Here is a 14,384-nt window from a genome sequence, read left to right on the forward strand (position 1 = left end):
TTGTGATTTTGTATTAGCTCCAGCTAGTCTGTTGAGCATGAGCAATCCGTTGTAATCAGTTTTTTTTTTTTAGTAATATAATCAGCCACATTTTACTTGCAAAAAAAAAATTCATCATCATCATCATCATTAAAACCATCTGAGTGCTGATCAAGAGAGTCTGAAGATGACTCCTCGGCATCGGATGATGAGACACACTCATACTCATCCTCACTGATGAGGTTACCATCATCATCAAATGATGGCTCCCTAGGTGGCGGCTATGTAGGCAAGGGGGGAATGTCATCCTGAGGCACAGGATGTGAGATACCAGAGCCCCACCTTATATATGTCTGTAAGCCACTCGAAACACCCCTCCTTGATGATGGAGAGCATCGAATGACCATGCCCTTGCTACCACCTACTCGAACTCCTCGCCCACCTTCTAATGTATCTGTTGCTATAAGCTCTCTATAGAGCTCTACAAAAATCATCTCCTCCTCCTCCTCCACCTCCTAATGTATACTTGGAAGAGTGTCGCCCATCAACTTGAATGTATCAGCATTCACCTACACAATGCACGTAAGATTGATCTTTGTTGATGCTAAAGTCTAAGTTGTAAAGTATAAACTTCAAAGTTGAAAGTTTAAAACAACAAATTTTAAATGTTTTGGTTAAGTGTTTAAACTTAACTTAATTCAGACTACCCATGCTCATCATAGCCCTCATCATGCGTAAGTTAGTGCAACAATAGACTAGTTGCTCTAATTATCGTGTGCTAAGCCAATTGCCAATCTTTGTGCGAATGAGACAATAGGCACTCTAGTTTCTCTTACATGCACTCGAAGAGCAATCCTCGGCAAGGACCCTCATGGCTAAGGGCTAAAGAGTCTCCCATGCATATCCAAAGTTTTGCCACCAAAATAAAGGCTTCACACGTGACTCTCTCCTCCAACAAGTAGGAGAAGCAAAAGCCCATGCCCTTTCTGATCTGTGTAGCATCCTAGCTCCTCCAGCACTGCATTGTGGTCATCCATAGGGACCACACAAGTCAAATAAGCAAGCTGGTCCGAACAGAACTCTCTATCATCCATGATTGCCGGCGACTTGTAGGCCGGATGTACCAATGTGGCAAAACCATGGATGGGCTTATGCATCCATGCCCTTCTCCTCTGTGCTATCTCTAAAACATGTGCACATTGTGTCTCTCTGATCACTATACAAGCACGTGCATCCACCAATGCTGCTCTAAAGAAGTAAACGAGAAGGCCCGTGGTGGACCCCTCGCATTCACTCATACATAACACCCTATAAAAGGGAGTCACGACAATGACAACCGTATGGACTTTTTGCCAAAACTGCTCATTAAGGCACAAGCGTTGCATGGCTTTGGCCTCCTTCATCCCACTCATCCCATAGAGTGGACACCACTGTCTAGGCGGCCCACACCTCATAAAGGCGCTCGAGCAATAACCACATGTAAGCAAAGCAAGTTGAAGAAAGCTTCTTCAACTCCAATGTGCTATGCTCACGATATATCGCAAGCACCTTTACCTTTACCGTAAAGAATGTGACAATTGATGTAGCTTTGTGGACCACCCTCTTCACCCACTTGAGCATCCCAATGTCCTCCATGAGCAAGTCCAAACAATGACTTGCACATGGAGTCTACACAATCGTGGAAAACTCGGCCTCAAGAAAATGGCCCATGTGCTGACAATTTGATGCATTGTCAATAACGACTTGCACCACATTTGAGGGGCCCACCTACAACCACAATTTATAAATTACAAGTATACTAAAAATACTTGGAGGTTAGAGAGAGAAAGAGAGAGTTGAGCCTTTCAAGTTTCAAGTTTCAACTTTCAAGATTCAAGAATGAAGAGAGATGGGGGTTGAGGGCCTTGCGGCTCGAAGGGAAAGAGAGAATCGAGATAGATACTAAAGAGAAATTAGAATAGGGAGATAGATAGTTATGCATAAATCAATTATCATAATGAAATAAAGTGAAACAAATTTAAAAGACAATGTATACCTCAATGATAGCTTGTTAAATGTGGCAGTCGATGAATGTGCCCATCATTTTTCTCTCCCTCTTGCTGGTATCTACGGCCCGCAAAAAGTAAGTGCCAAGTGGACATGAGACGAGTATGTTGATGATGTCCTGTTTCTTACGATCACTCCATCCGTTGGTGAGAATGAAGCAACCATATGTTATCCATGGGGCCCGAATAGGATCAAGGGCTCTATCAATCCTCTCCTTCTCTTCATCAATCTTTTTCATCCTCATGTCGTTGTATGTAACACAAGCCCATCCTTCATATGGACCCACATTGGCAATGGCTTTTACCATTTTCTTCCATTGCTCTTGCTTTAGGACATTGAATGCAAATTGCACTCAATCACCATGCGTGCAATTTCAATGTCCGCAAGCCGTTGCCTTTCTCTAAGAAAGACAACCGATCCACGCAAATAACCCGGAGCTTAAGAGAGAGAGAATTGTCTCTCCGGCACTGCATGAGCCTCCACTTTGTCTTTTACCGGAGTCGGATGCGGAATCGGAGTCCCCCACTACCAATGATAGAGACCTCTCCCACATCGATTGAAGATACGCCCACATTTTATACTTCCTCGTTAGTAGGCATAGAAGTTAGTGCCGATAAGCCACTTTCTCTTGCTCCTCTTGTGGATCCCCCTCTCATCTTGGCAAGAATCTCCTTTGCGATGTTTTGAGGAATCTCCTTGCATGGAGCAACTTGCCTCCCCGTCTTGGAAAGATGTTGGAGAAGCTGAGTTGCACCACTTGTATAGCGCTTCCCACAATACTTGCATATCCAATGGTGGAAGTTGTACTTCTTTGTGTCCCTCTCAACATGGATCGCATGCAAATTGAAGGCCTCGTGCTTCTCACAAGTCATGGTGCCAATGACGGATAAAGAGGTCCGAGAGAGAGAGAGAGAGAAATGCTTGAGTCTCGACTCTTGAAACTCAAGACTTGAAAGTTGAAAGGGAGGGAGACTCGAGAGACCCGAGGGTTGGGGTAAAGTTGAAAGAGTAAGAGTGAGAGAGAGGGGATGGGAGATGAGAATGGCAAACACTTTGATCGAGTGCGGGATAGAGGGGATGGGAGATGAGATTTGAGAATGGCAAATGCTTCGATAGGGTGCGGGAAAGAGGGGATGGGAGATGAGATTCTAGAATGACAAATCACAAGTCCATTCAAGATCCAAGAGAGGAAGATGAGAATGGTAAGTACTTGCTGAATTGGTGTGAAAGCATGGAGGAGAGAAGCACCTTTTGTAGATGAGAGAAGGGTCAAAGTTCAAACAATCAAAGAGGGGTCAACGGTCAAAGAGAGGGCTGCTGTGGCTGGAAGGAATCCAAAGAGGGCTTTTGGGGGGGGGGGGGGGGGGGGGGGGGGGGGGGGGGCGGTGCAGGGGAATGGAAGTGCATGGTTGGAAAAGGAGGTGGAATGAGATATCCAAGGCTTCCTACCACCCCCAAAAAGTGCCAAGGGGGTGGAATGAGATATCCAAGGCTTCCCACCCCACCCAAAAAGTGCCACGCAAGCAAGCGGAACACACAAAGAGTAAAGGCGGGGGTACACAAACAGTGGGACAAGCAAGCGATGTGGCCCAAAAGGGCCCTTAAAAATGTACAGATACGTACCGCACAGATCATATGGTATGAACAGTACCGTACGTCATACGGAGAAAACTATGGGTACACCCTCCTCTACTTCTTCAAAGTGACAGGGAGAGGATGCTTCCCTCTTACTTCTCATTCTACTTTGAGAGGGGACGAATTCCTTGTCTTGATAGCGACAAACTACAGTGATAATGTTTACAATTTTTTACTTTCAGACATTTATTTATTATGTATTATATGTTATGGACATTTGTAACTTCATCCGCACTATCAGGTGGAAGAGGAAGAGAAAGAAGAAGAGGAAGAGGAAGAGGAAGATGAAGAAGAGGAGGAAGAGGAAGAAGTAAAGGCTAATGGGAGGAGGAGGAGGAGGAGGCGGCTTTATACCATTTCCTGTTGTCCTCTCTGTTCATTGCTTCCTTGAAGCAAGACGGTTCACCACAGTCTGTCAACATGACATAATCAGCCACATTGTTTGCACCAAGAATGAATCTATCAGGTTATCTAGTAGCCCTAGATGATCTCCTAACCCAATGATCATTGTTTGTTGGCTGTTGAGCATTTTCAGCTTGCTGTCCTAGCATTTCAACCTACAAATCAGCATTAATAGCTTGTTGTCCTAGCTGCTTGTGCACATGTAGTGGCTCATTATCATGAGCAATAGCTGGCTGATCATTTCCAGCATTATTTTCTGCATTTACACGTTCATTTACAGCAGGTACTTTCTGATGTACAACGGGCACATTTTGCTATCCAAAAGGTATTTCTTCCCGGAATAAAACCCTACAGACCTCCTCAGTCCTTTCGGGTTGTTTATGCATGCGATCTCCCGAAAGATAACATCATTGTTGCGTACTACTTTCCTTTTCTCGGGATCCCATAATCTATACCCCATTTCACCCTCGTCACCATATCCTAGTAAAATGTATTTGAAAGACTTTGGCTTAAGTTTGCTGCACTTTTCTTTACGAATGTGCACAAAAGCCTCGCAACCAAACACTTTCAAGTGGCATATGAAGGTGGCTTTTCCGGGACCCCCCCCAAAGACTTGTTTGGTGACCAATTAATCAAGTCTACGGATGTCATAACAGCCTCTGCCCAAAAATCATGGGGTAATGTAGCATGAGACAGCATTATATGGACCTTATCCTATATGGTCCGATTCATACACTCTGCAATACGATTTTGGGGTGGATTATGAGGGGCAGTGAGCTCCCTCTTTATCCCTTTGTTGTCACAAAATGCCTGAAAGGCCTTGGACACATATTCCCCACCATTGTCAAAGAGAAGACACTTAAGTGTCTTATCAATCTGATTTTCAACCAATGCCGAGAACTTTTTAAACTTGTCAAGCACTTCATCCTTGCTACGAATAGGATAAACCCATACCTTTCGTATAGCATCATCGACAAGGTGACAAAATATTTCTTTCCCCCTAAAGATAATCCTGGCATCTGACATACATTGGAATGTACTAACTCTAGAGGAGAAGATTTCTGCGAAAAATACTTTTTATGGGACATTTGTGCATGTTTACCATAAACGCAATGATCACAATGCTCAAAATCAGCATAACGAAGACTAGGCAAGTAACCCAAATGAGAGAGCACTTTCATTCCAGTTTGACTCATGTGTCCCAATGGGCCATGCCACAGAGAAACACTTGGCTACTCGGTCACGACAACAACATGATCAGTAACACTAGATACATGGAGAGGATGCAAGGTATTAATTTTACAACCTCTGGCAATCACTCTAGATCCCTTACAGATCTTCCATTTCCCATCACCAAAGGTGGTATAAAATCCATCGTCATCTAGCTGCCCTGTGCTAATCAAGCTCTTCTTGAGCTGAGGTACATGCCATACATGCTGAAGTGTGAAGACAAAACCCTGTTGAAACTGCAACTACACATTGCCAATACCTGCAATGTCACATGCATAGTTGTCCCCAAGATGGACAACACCATGTCGACCCCCTGTATAGTCAAAGAACCACTCACAATGAGGGGTGACATGAAAGGAAGCACCTAAATCGAGAATCCAAGTATGCATGTTATCATCTGTATCTGCAAGTAAAGCATGTGCACCAAAGTGTGAAGAGACCAAGAGTACGTCATTCCCACTATCACTATCATGAGTGACTACATTCACCTCTTCAATTTTCACACTGCTTTTCTTGGGTTGACTCTCTTTCTTCTCTTCCTTGCTATCATTTGTCTTTTTGCCCTTTCCTTTCTCTTTCTTTCATTTGTAGCAATCACGTTTAAAGTGACCCTTCTTGCCATAGTGATGGCATTCAACATCTTTGCTACGTGATATATTGTGTCCCTTGCTGTCATATTTGCCTTTCTGCTATAATTTGCCTCTAGTATGCAAAGCACTGGAAGACTTACTGGATGCATTGTTCTGTTGATTCATTTCTTCCATGAGTAGAGCACTCTCTACATCAGCATATAGAAGGATCACATTAGAATTGCTCATAGCAATCCTGAATGTATCCCAACTCTCTGGTAGAGTGCAAAGCAAGAATGTAGCCTTAAATTCTTCATCAATCAAGAACTTCAAGGCCAGCTGGCTGAAAATGGAGTTAAACTCACTCAAGTGAGTAGACACTGTTGTACCCTCTTTCATACCCAAATCCATAAGCTTTTTCAGTCAATACACTTAGCTTGTGGCACTCTTCTATGTAAACAGTTCTTACAATTGAGTCCAAATAGCATATGTAGAATCCAAACCTTCAATGTTAAATAGCAAGGCATAAAAAATCGATAGCTCGATGGTTGAGCGTGCAAGCTCATTTAACTCATCCCAATCTTATTGTTCCATATCTGCAAGCTTTGCCCCTTTGGTCTTAATCGGTTTTGCCTGCTTCTTCTGCGACAAGATATTGTAGCACTGTTTTTGCCAGACTGCTAAGTTATGTGCTCCTTCAAGCTTCTTTATGTGCATGAGATTACTGTTGTCACCGCTGCCAGCCATGATTTTCAGCCCAAATGTGACCAAAAAATTCAGCAAATGCAGGCCTAAACTGTCACACAAGTGACCAAGGTACAAGCAAGTACCAACCAGCAATAAATGACCACGTAGAAGCAGAAAATTCAGATTTGTAACTAAATTTTCAGAAGCACCAAACCATGTGCTACAGCATTTCACAACTGATTACAGCTATTCCAAGGGCAAATACATCACATTACATGAGAAGTCCCAAATTTTAGCTGCAATTTCTGTTGTACATGTATCCACGGGCATAAAATTTGACATGCACGGTCAAAGAAGCCCAAAATTTTGTACTCAAAGCATCAACCATACATCTGCATTGTCTCTGACATGCATAGGACAAGCCAATTTTGCCAAAATAGAGCAATTTCAGCAAAACCCCCAAATTTTTCCAGGAGTTGGGTATCCAAATTGCATTAATACATGTTCCTGAAAGCATAAAACGGGCAAAATTAGCAAAATTTCACAAGGTCTTGCAAAAGCCCCAAATTTCTCAGGTCCAAATGTGCACCAATGTCAGCCAATCTGACTCAGCTGAACAGAATTTCACCAAATACAGTAAAAGCCCTAAATTTTATGGTTCCAATGTTGAGAAATTTCACTCAAATGAGCAAAATTTCAATAATTTTGGCGAAAATCCCCAATTCAAATTCGCACAATGTCTACAATTTCTGACGCAGATGCCTCAATTTTGCATGAACAGCACTCAATCTAGAAAAGCCCCAAATTTTTGGGCCAAGATTGCACAAATCTGACCTTTTGTGCTTGCGAGCGCGAAACCCTGTCAAGTAAGAGGGGTAGAAGCTGATTTTCCCTTTTTGTTTTTTTTTTTAAGAAAGGAATGTGACGGTGGGGTCCGTTGACCTACCGTGCAGGTCACCGCCTGGTCCCCTGTGAAGTCGCCCTCCGGTCCCGCTGTTTCGTCAGTTGCAATCTCGTCCGGTCGACTGTCCACGCTTGCGCCTGGTCGCTGTCCACCAACCGGTTGCCTGGTTCATGCCTGTTGTCGTGACCTGTCACTTTCCTAAAAAATTGTTGCCTAGTTTCCACTTGTTGTCGCTTGGTTAAAAACAACCTGTCAAGGTTTCTAGATTGTTGTCTGACAGTGCAGCACACACACGTGCCTAAGATCAGTGGTGACCTGATAATTTCACACGAGTGAAACACTAGAGATGTCTCGCACGGACTCCGAGGAGCACAAACACCTTAGCCAAAGCTCTAATACCAATTTTTCGAGCTCAGATGGCACGAAGATCGAGACACGTGGTGCTTACTAGCAGCAGAGAAGTGAGAGAGATAGAATGCAGAGTAGTCAGGAGAGTGAACACGATTTTTGGATACAATGATGAGTGTACTACTTTAGGTTTTTAGATAGATATATATATATGAAAGTACAAGTGCTAAGGGTGCACATTTAAAAGGCACGAGGGTCTTTATTCCCAACAGATGGGTAGGGGCAGGTCTAACGAGGCCTTCACTTTGCCTTCCACTACAGGTCCTCAAGCTTCTTCTACCGCTGCAGAGCTCATTCTAGGCAATCTTCTAAGCTCCTCCTAGCCAACTCATTTGCTCGGGAGGGTTACTCGCCTAACAACCTAATGGAGAGAGCTATATGCTCAACCTCTTCTCTCCTTAATCTTTCCTCCTCCTCTTGTCGATTCTTCCTTCGTTCTTCCTTTGTCCTTCTAGACTCTTCTTCAGCCATTTGCATGCATTCCTCCTCTTCTTCCTACTTCTTCTTCCGTTCCTCCTCTAGCTTCCTTGATTTCCTTTGCATGGCTAATAGGGCTTTGTCCTCTCCTATTGTAGTTTCCTTCTTCTTGCACAGGATTTTTAGCACAATTTTTCCTTACTCCCCCTGGTTCGATGGAACCAAACCCTCCCCACCTTGCTCACTAATGGTCCTTTCATTGGAACCCTTCTTATGTCGCTCTACTTGGGGTAAAAGCTCCTTTCTTCCTTGCCGTTTGCTCTGCTTTTTCTTTTCGTAGCTTGCTAGCTTCTTCGTCTCTTACATTTCTCACTTTTGGAGACATTGACGGGCTTTTTGTGACCAAGGAGAGGTACTACTCTTGAATAGATCTCTCCAGAGTCTCCCCTACTTCCCTTTTCATCTCTCCCACGGCTTCTTGGATGATGGCCATCAGCACTCCTCTAAACACTATCATGGATGCTTTCAATGCAGGCATTTTCTTATCCGATTCAATCATGGTGGCCAATGACTTACCTCTTGCAAGTTTTTGGCTCAATGACAATGCCTTGGCTGACAATTCACTTGTTTTGCAAATGTAGGCATTCAGATTCACTTCATCTAGGGCCCCTGCTACGATGCTTTCAAGCATCAAGACTGGGATCCAAGCCATGAGGGTGTTGCATCGGTGACTAGAGAAAAGGGCATGCACTATCTTTGCTTCTAAATGGACAATGGGTTCATGGATGTTTGCTAGAATAATCCTATCATTGGTGTGCACCTTTGTCTTCAGGATCTTCAGCATGCCGTAAATATCCTTCTTCCATCTCTTTCCCAATGTGTTTGTCAACCCTAATGCCTTCTCCACTAGTCCAAGACTAAGTACAACTTCTATCCTTTTAGGCAAGCCCCCTTGCTTGACGGTCACCATACCACTATTAATTCTCCATGAAAGATTTGGGAAATGCATAGCATATTTTGGGCATGAGGATTCGTAGAGATAGAATGCAGAAATTACTGTTTTTATCTCAAAAAAAGTACATTGGAAAGGTACTGGACAGATTTAACATGGCTGAAGCTAAGCCTTTTGGGATACCCGTACCTCCTTATCTCAAGCTTAGCAACGCCAACAGCCCAAAAGATGACGCGGAAGCAAATGCTATGAAGGGAGTTCCTTATGCATCAGCTTGTGGCTCTCTTATGTATGCTATGGTTGCTACTCGTCTAGACATTCTCATGCAGTGGGAGTTGTTAGCAGGTTTATGTCAAATCCTGGCAAAGCACATTGGGAGGCTGTCAAGTGTATTCTTCGATACCTTAAGGGTACACAAAGAAAAAGTATTTGCTATGGGCAAGGTGCACTTAGTTTGAAGGATTATTGTGATGCAGACATGGCAAGTGACTTGGACACTCGTAGGTCCACCAGTGGGTATGTCTTTACAGTTGCTAGTGGGGTTGTTTCTTGGTGTTCCAAGTTGCACAACATTGTTGCATTGAGTACCACTGAAGCTGAATACACATCAACTACTGAAGCTTCTAAGGAAGCTATATGGTTGAGCAGACTTGCAGATGATCTCGGCATGTCTATGGGTACTGTAGTTTTGGGATGTGATAGCCAGAGTGCTGTGTATCTGGCTAAGAATGCCATGTATCATTCACGCACAAAGCATATAGATATGCGATATCACTTCATCAGACAAATTCTGGAAGATGGTCAAATCACATTGACCAAGATTAAAACACAAGATAACCCTGCAAATGTTCTCACTAAAAGTCTAAGCAAAGCTCAGCACGAGCATTGCATTAGACTAGTGGAAGTTGGTTAGCTAGAGGTTCATATCGGACCTTTAAGTGAGAGGTTGTTGGGATAAAGGCCCGGTAACCTCCATGTATAGTACATGCACAATGTACATGTGAACGCATCCTTTACATGCCCCAAGTATAAATGCATTTTATTCTTTGTGTACCAACACATTGTTGGTACACTCTAATCAACTCGTACTTTCACTCTGCTCACACTCTCTCCAGCTGTCACACTCTTACGCTCACTCCTGCTCGACCTCTATCTCTCTCTGTTGTGCCCCTCTTAGTCCAACACCTTGTTCACTAGCTCATTCAAATTGCTGACGCTCCGCTATTTTAGCTAGTTATAGACTTATGTCTCAGTGACCAATCGGTACCTATTGTGCTCTTTCTTTAAGAACAGAAGTTATCCTACCATCTCAAGTTCCTGTTATGGCACAACAGCTTACAATTAGCTCATTTGAGGATATCCTTTGCATAAAAAGAAAAAGATTACGAGCAAACACTATGGAATGGTGTGATATTCCAATATGAAATGGAAATATTTTATACCTCACACGATCCACACATTCCAAGCACAAATTCTATAAAAAAATTCCTCAAATACAAGTTCACTTTATTCGTCTTTTTCTGCTTTTGAAGTTCAGTTTGAAATTCTCAAGTTCAAGTCATGTTTTCTTTTTCACCTTACCCCCTTCCCCCCAGAAATGATGAACATCCTTCCTAGGATTGGAGGATGAAGGGTTAAGGGCATTAAGCACCTGCTTGTTGTGCCTTATTTCTTCATGAGCCAAGCATAGAACTATGGGTTATACTCTAAGTGGGCGTGACGGTCCATGTTATGAGGCCTAATGCCTATGTGTGTCATGTAGGTCAAGACATCGGTCAGGAAGTCACCAGAGCACATCCTGCTAGCGATGTGTAGTTCTTCCTCGTCATCCAAGTAGGAATGGGCCATAACATGCTCAATGTGATAAACTATATTGACAGCCGACAACTGAGGATTACGTGACAGTGCATCACTTTTCCTACTCTTTCTCTACGATGCATTCCTCTCTCCAGCCCTATTTTTCAGATCTGCCCTGATTTTCAGCTTTATTTTCAGATTTACCCTTTTTCTCAGCCTTTGCCTCTTTGACATGTGACTTGGCATCATCATCGTGGAATCCTGCATCTTTCCACACAGCAATGTGTCGGCTGTAGTAGCATTTTCTATAAGCTGAGATATGTTGGAAACAATGGACTTAATGCAAAACTCCTTGATTCCTTTGGCAAACCACAAATATACTTCTCCACCTGCTCATGGAGGGGTACTTTGCGATAAGAAGTAACTGGCAACAATGCATCCCAAAACTTCTTATAATACTGATCCGAGTTCTTGCAGTCTTTGGAATTCAACTAATTCCAAGCTGTCATAATGTCTACTTCAAAGGTACTTGTCAACCAATTTGAAGCAAAAATATGCTTGAACTAGACCCAAGTGGTAGGTGACTTCCCTTGAATAAGGAGTGTAGACCACCATTACAATGCATTTCTTGTCTAAAATGTGGCTGCCTTGCGTATCTTAGATGCCTCTGTGAAGTTGCCTCCAGAATAGGCTGCATCAAACTGCTGAATAAAAACAAGTGCTTTCAGCCTATCTTGTGCACCACTAAAAGGCTCAAACTTCACACTTTTGCCACCTTCATCATAGTCCTTCGACGAACCTATGGGAGTCAAGTTATCATAAATGGGCTGCAACAAAAAGGGTGCATTGGCTGTATTTGCATGAAAACCAACACTATATGAAGCACCTACATGACCAACACCAAATCCTTGTGCTCCAACTATCCCTGGGGGTGCCGATACATATCCATATGGCCCGCTTTGTGCCCCAAGCATCATACTTATGATGCCATACATGGGGTTAAGCATTCCTCTTGCATTACCCGAATACATTGGTTGTTGTGAGCCATGCATTGGCTACTACATACCATAGGGATTTGTGCCATACATTCCCGTATGCGGTGCTTGTCCAACCATAGCATGAAAAATGGTACCGCCGCCAAAGTATCCTTGTTGTCCCATGCTTGCATGTGCATAATGCAATTTCTCAGCCTCCAAGGGTCCAAATGCTGAGATCTTCAGAGAAAGGTTGTGAAAAAACTGTAGAGAGAGAAAATTCAGAGTTTTGTTACGAAGAATGACTGAAAATCAGTCAAATGAAGCTACTGCCCTACCACAACAGCTTGTAGATGCAAAGAGCTAAAGAAAATCAATCATTTACAACCGCTGCCTTGTCTCAACAACCTATAGATGTTGTCTCTTGTTGTCGATTGGTCTTCTCTTGCCCTTGGCAACCTCAGAAGGTCCTCCAATGGTTGCAAATTAGACCAGTAGCCTCTCTCCCCTCTCCCTTGCAGGCTGAATTTATAGAAATGCTTCTCTTCAGCCTCTAAAGACGTTTTTCAGTCTTGCATGGGCATTTTTAACAAGAGGCAGCCTTCCCAAAGGGTTTTTCCAACATTTTTCATAATTAAATATTAATTTTCAATCTTTAAATACTGAAAATTAATCTAATAATTATTTTGGTGCCCTGAAAAATAATCTGACTAGCCTATAATTAAATTGGCTAGGCAACTTCCATTCCCAAGTGTCTCTACGCCATCTTTGACAATCAAATTGGCGTTAGATACCATTAAACGCCACTTCTCTAGTATCACCAACTAACACTTATGGTCAAATGGATGACCTAGGCCAACAATTGGCACCAGATACCACCAAGTACCTGTGCAACATAACTTATAGGAACTTTTGTCTTTGACATCCCATGATTTCTTCGGGTCCCGAGCTCGTAAATTTACTTTAACCCCAGTTGCACCTCACATGTGCAACATTTACTTAATCATGTAATTAAGAATTAGTTCACATGTTAAGTGAGGTTTCAAAAATACATATCCTCATGACACATGCGGATATGCTTCACTACCGACCTAGATGGTGAACTCCATTTCCCCATGGTAGCCCTCGAGCGAACCATGGGGGTGATGGATGTGCCCGGTGATACCACCGGGGCATCTATCAACCAGGCTGAGAGGCGAGACTCCGTACACTGGTAGAAACAGGCCGCCTATGCCAAGGGCCACTCTATCACATCTACCGACACTCTCCACTGCGGAGGGGCTTGAAAGATAATGCTCAGATGAGGAACCTCGGCCCCTACCCACCAGTTGATGTCCATCATGCAACCCGACTACTACTGGGAGAAAAATGCCAGTCCACCTTCTCCCATCCACTAGGAAATGTGGTCTGCCACCTAGCTTTTCACCTCCTCGTCTACCTGAGTCCTCGTCCAGCCTCCTGTGTGAGAGGTCTAACAAAAGAAAGCATAGTTTGGTCCATCCGATGGTGCTAGTAGATGGACCTTGCCACTCCTAGACTTGCGTACCATGAAGATTCTCACCTCCAAGGGTAGTGGGAACACTCCGCGCTCCGCAACTCTCAAGTAAGACCATGGCCCACTACGAAAAAATCTCTAGTACTCCTCATCATTATAATGTGTAAGGGAAGGGATAAAATGAACTCCCTATATGGGCTCCAAGACTTGGGGGTGTGCAAATTTTCTCCCCAAGCCGGATTGTGTACCCCTTAGGGATCGTCGATGTGAGGGAGGGTCACCTCTCTTTTGTTTCACATCCCACCGAGCATCTACTTTTCCTCGTGGGTATCATAGATATGGCTAGTATTATATGCTAAGTTTAATTGAGCAATTATGATATATAGGAATGAAATAAGTCTTTGGGCTCGTCAATGAAATGCACACTTGTGGGCCTGTCGGCGAAGCCGCCCTAGCACCGAAGCATGTGCATTCTGTTGCCTGGTGCCCAAAGTCATGGCAACACAGGCGCTGCCCTAGCTGCCCAGTCACAATGACGTGCTGCCTAAAGGGATGTCTATCTGCCTTAATCTCTAGGAACTGTGGGATATTCTTGACCTCTTTCACTGCCACCCGTACCTTTGGGACTCTTGTGACTGTCATTGCGTCCGCAAAAGAGGCAGGAAGGACAGTGCCGAAAAGCCGTCCAAAGTCTTCCACCAACTGATGATACTCTATCGCCAAGCCAGGAAAGAGAAGGGCAACCGAGTGCCAAAGAAACCTGTTGTGGAGTGCAAACGCCTCCACTGTGAAGCCACTGTACCAAGGAACCATGTAAATGACCCCCTTCGTGGATGCATAGGGTGAACTGGCCAATAAATCACGGGCTTCGTCTGCCGAGGTGAGCCAT

General features: G+C 43.7%; 1 protein-coding gene across 3 annotated transcripts in view; it reads right to left on the minus strand.

Annotated features, from left to right (window-relative positions):
• The window catches only part of LOC148037459 (uncharacterized), a 77,481-nt gene that overhangs the window by 22,281 nt on the left and 40,816 nt on the right, over positions 1–14,384 (minus strand). The window lies entirely within an intron of this gene.

This window comes from Lygodium microphyllum, chromosome 4 (assembly GCF_053477565.2).
Source record: "Lygodium microphyllum isolate KBCC chromosome 4, Lygodium_microphyllum_v1.1.10, whole genome shotgun sequence".
NCBI lineage: Eukaryota > Viridiplantae > Streptophyta > Polypodiopsida > Schizaeales > Lygodiaceae > Lygodium > Lygodium microphyllum.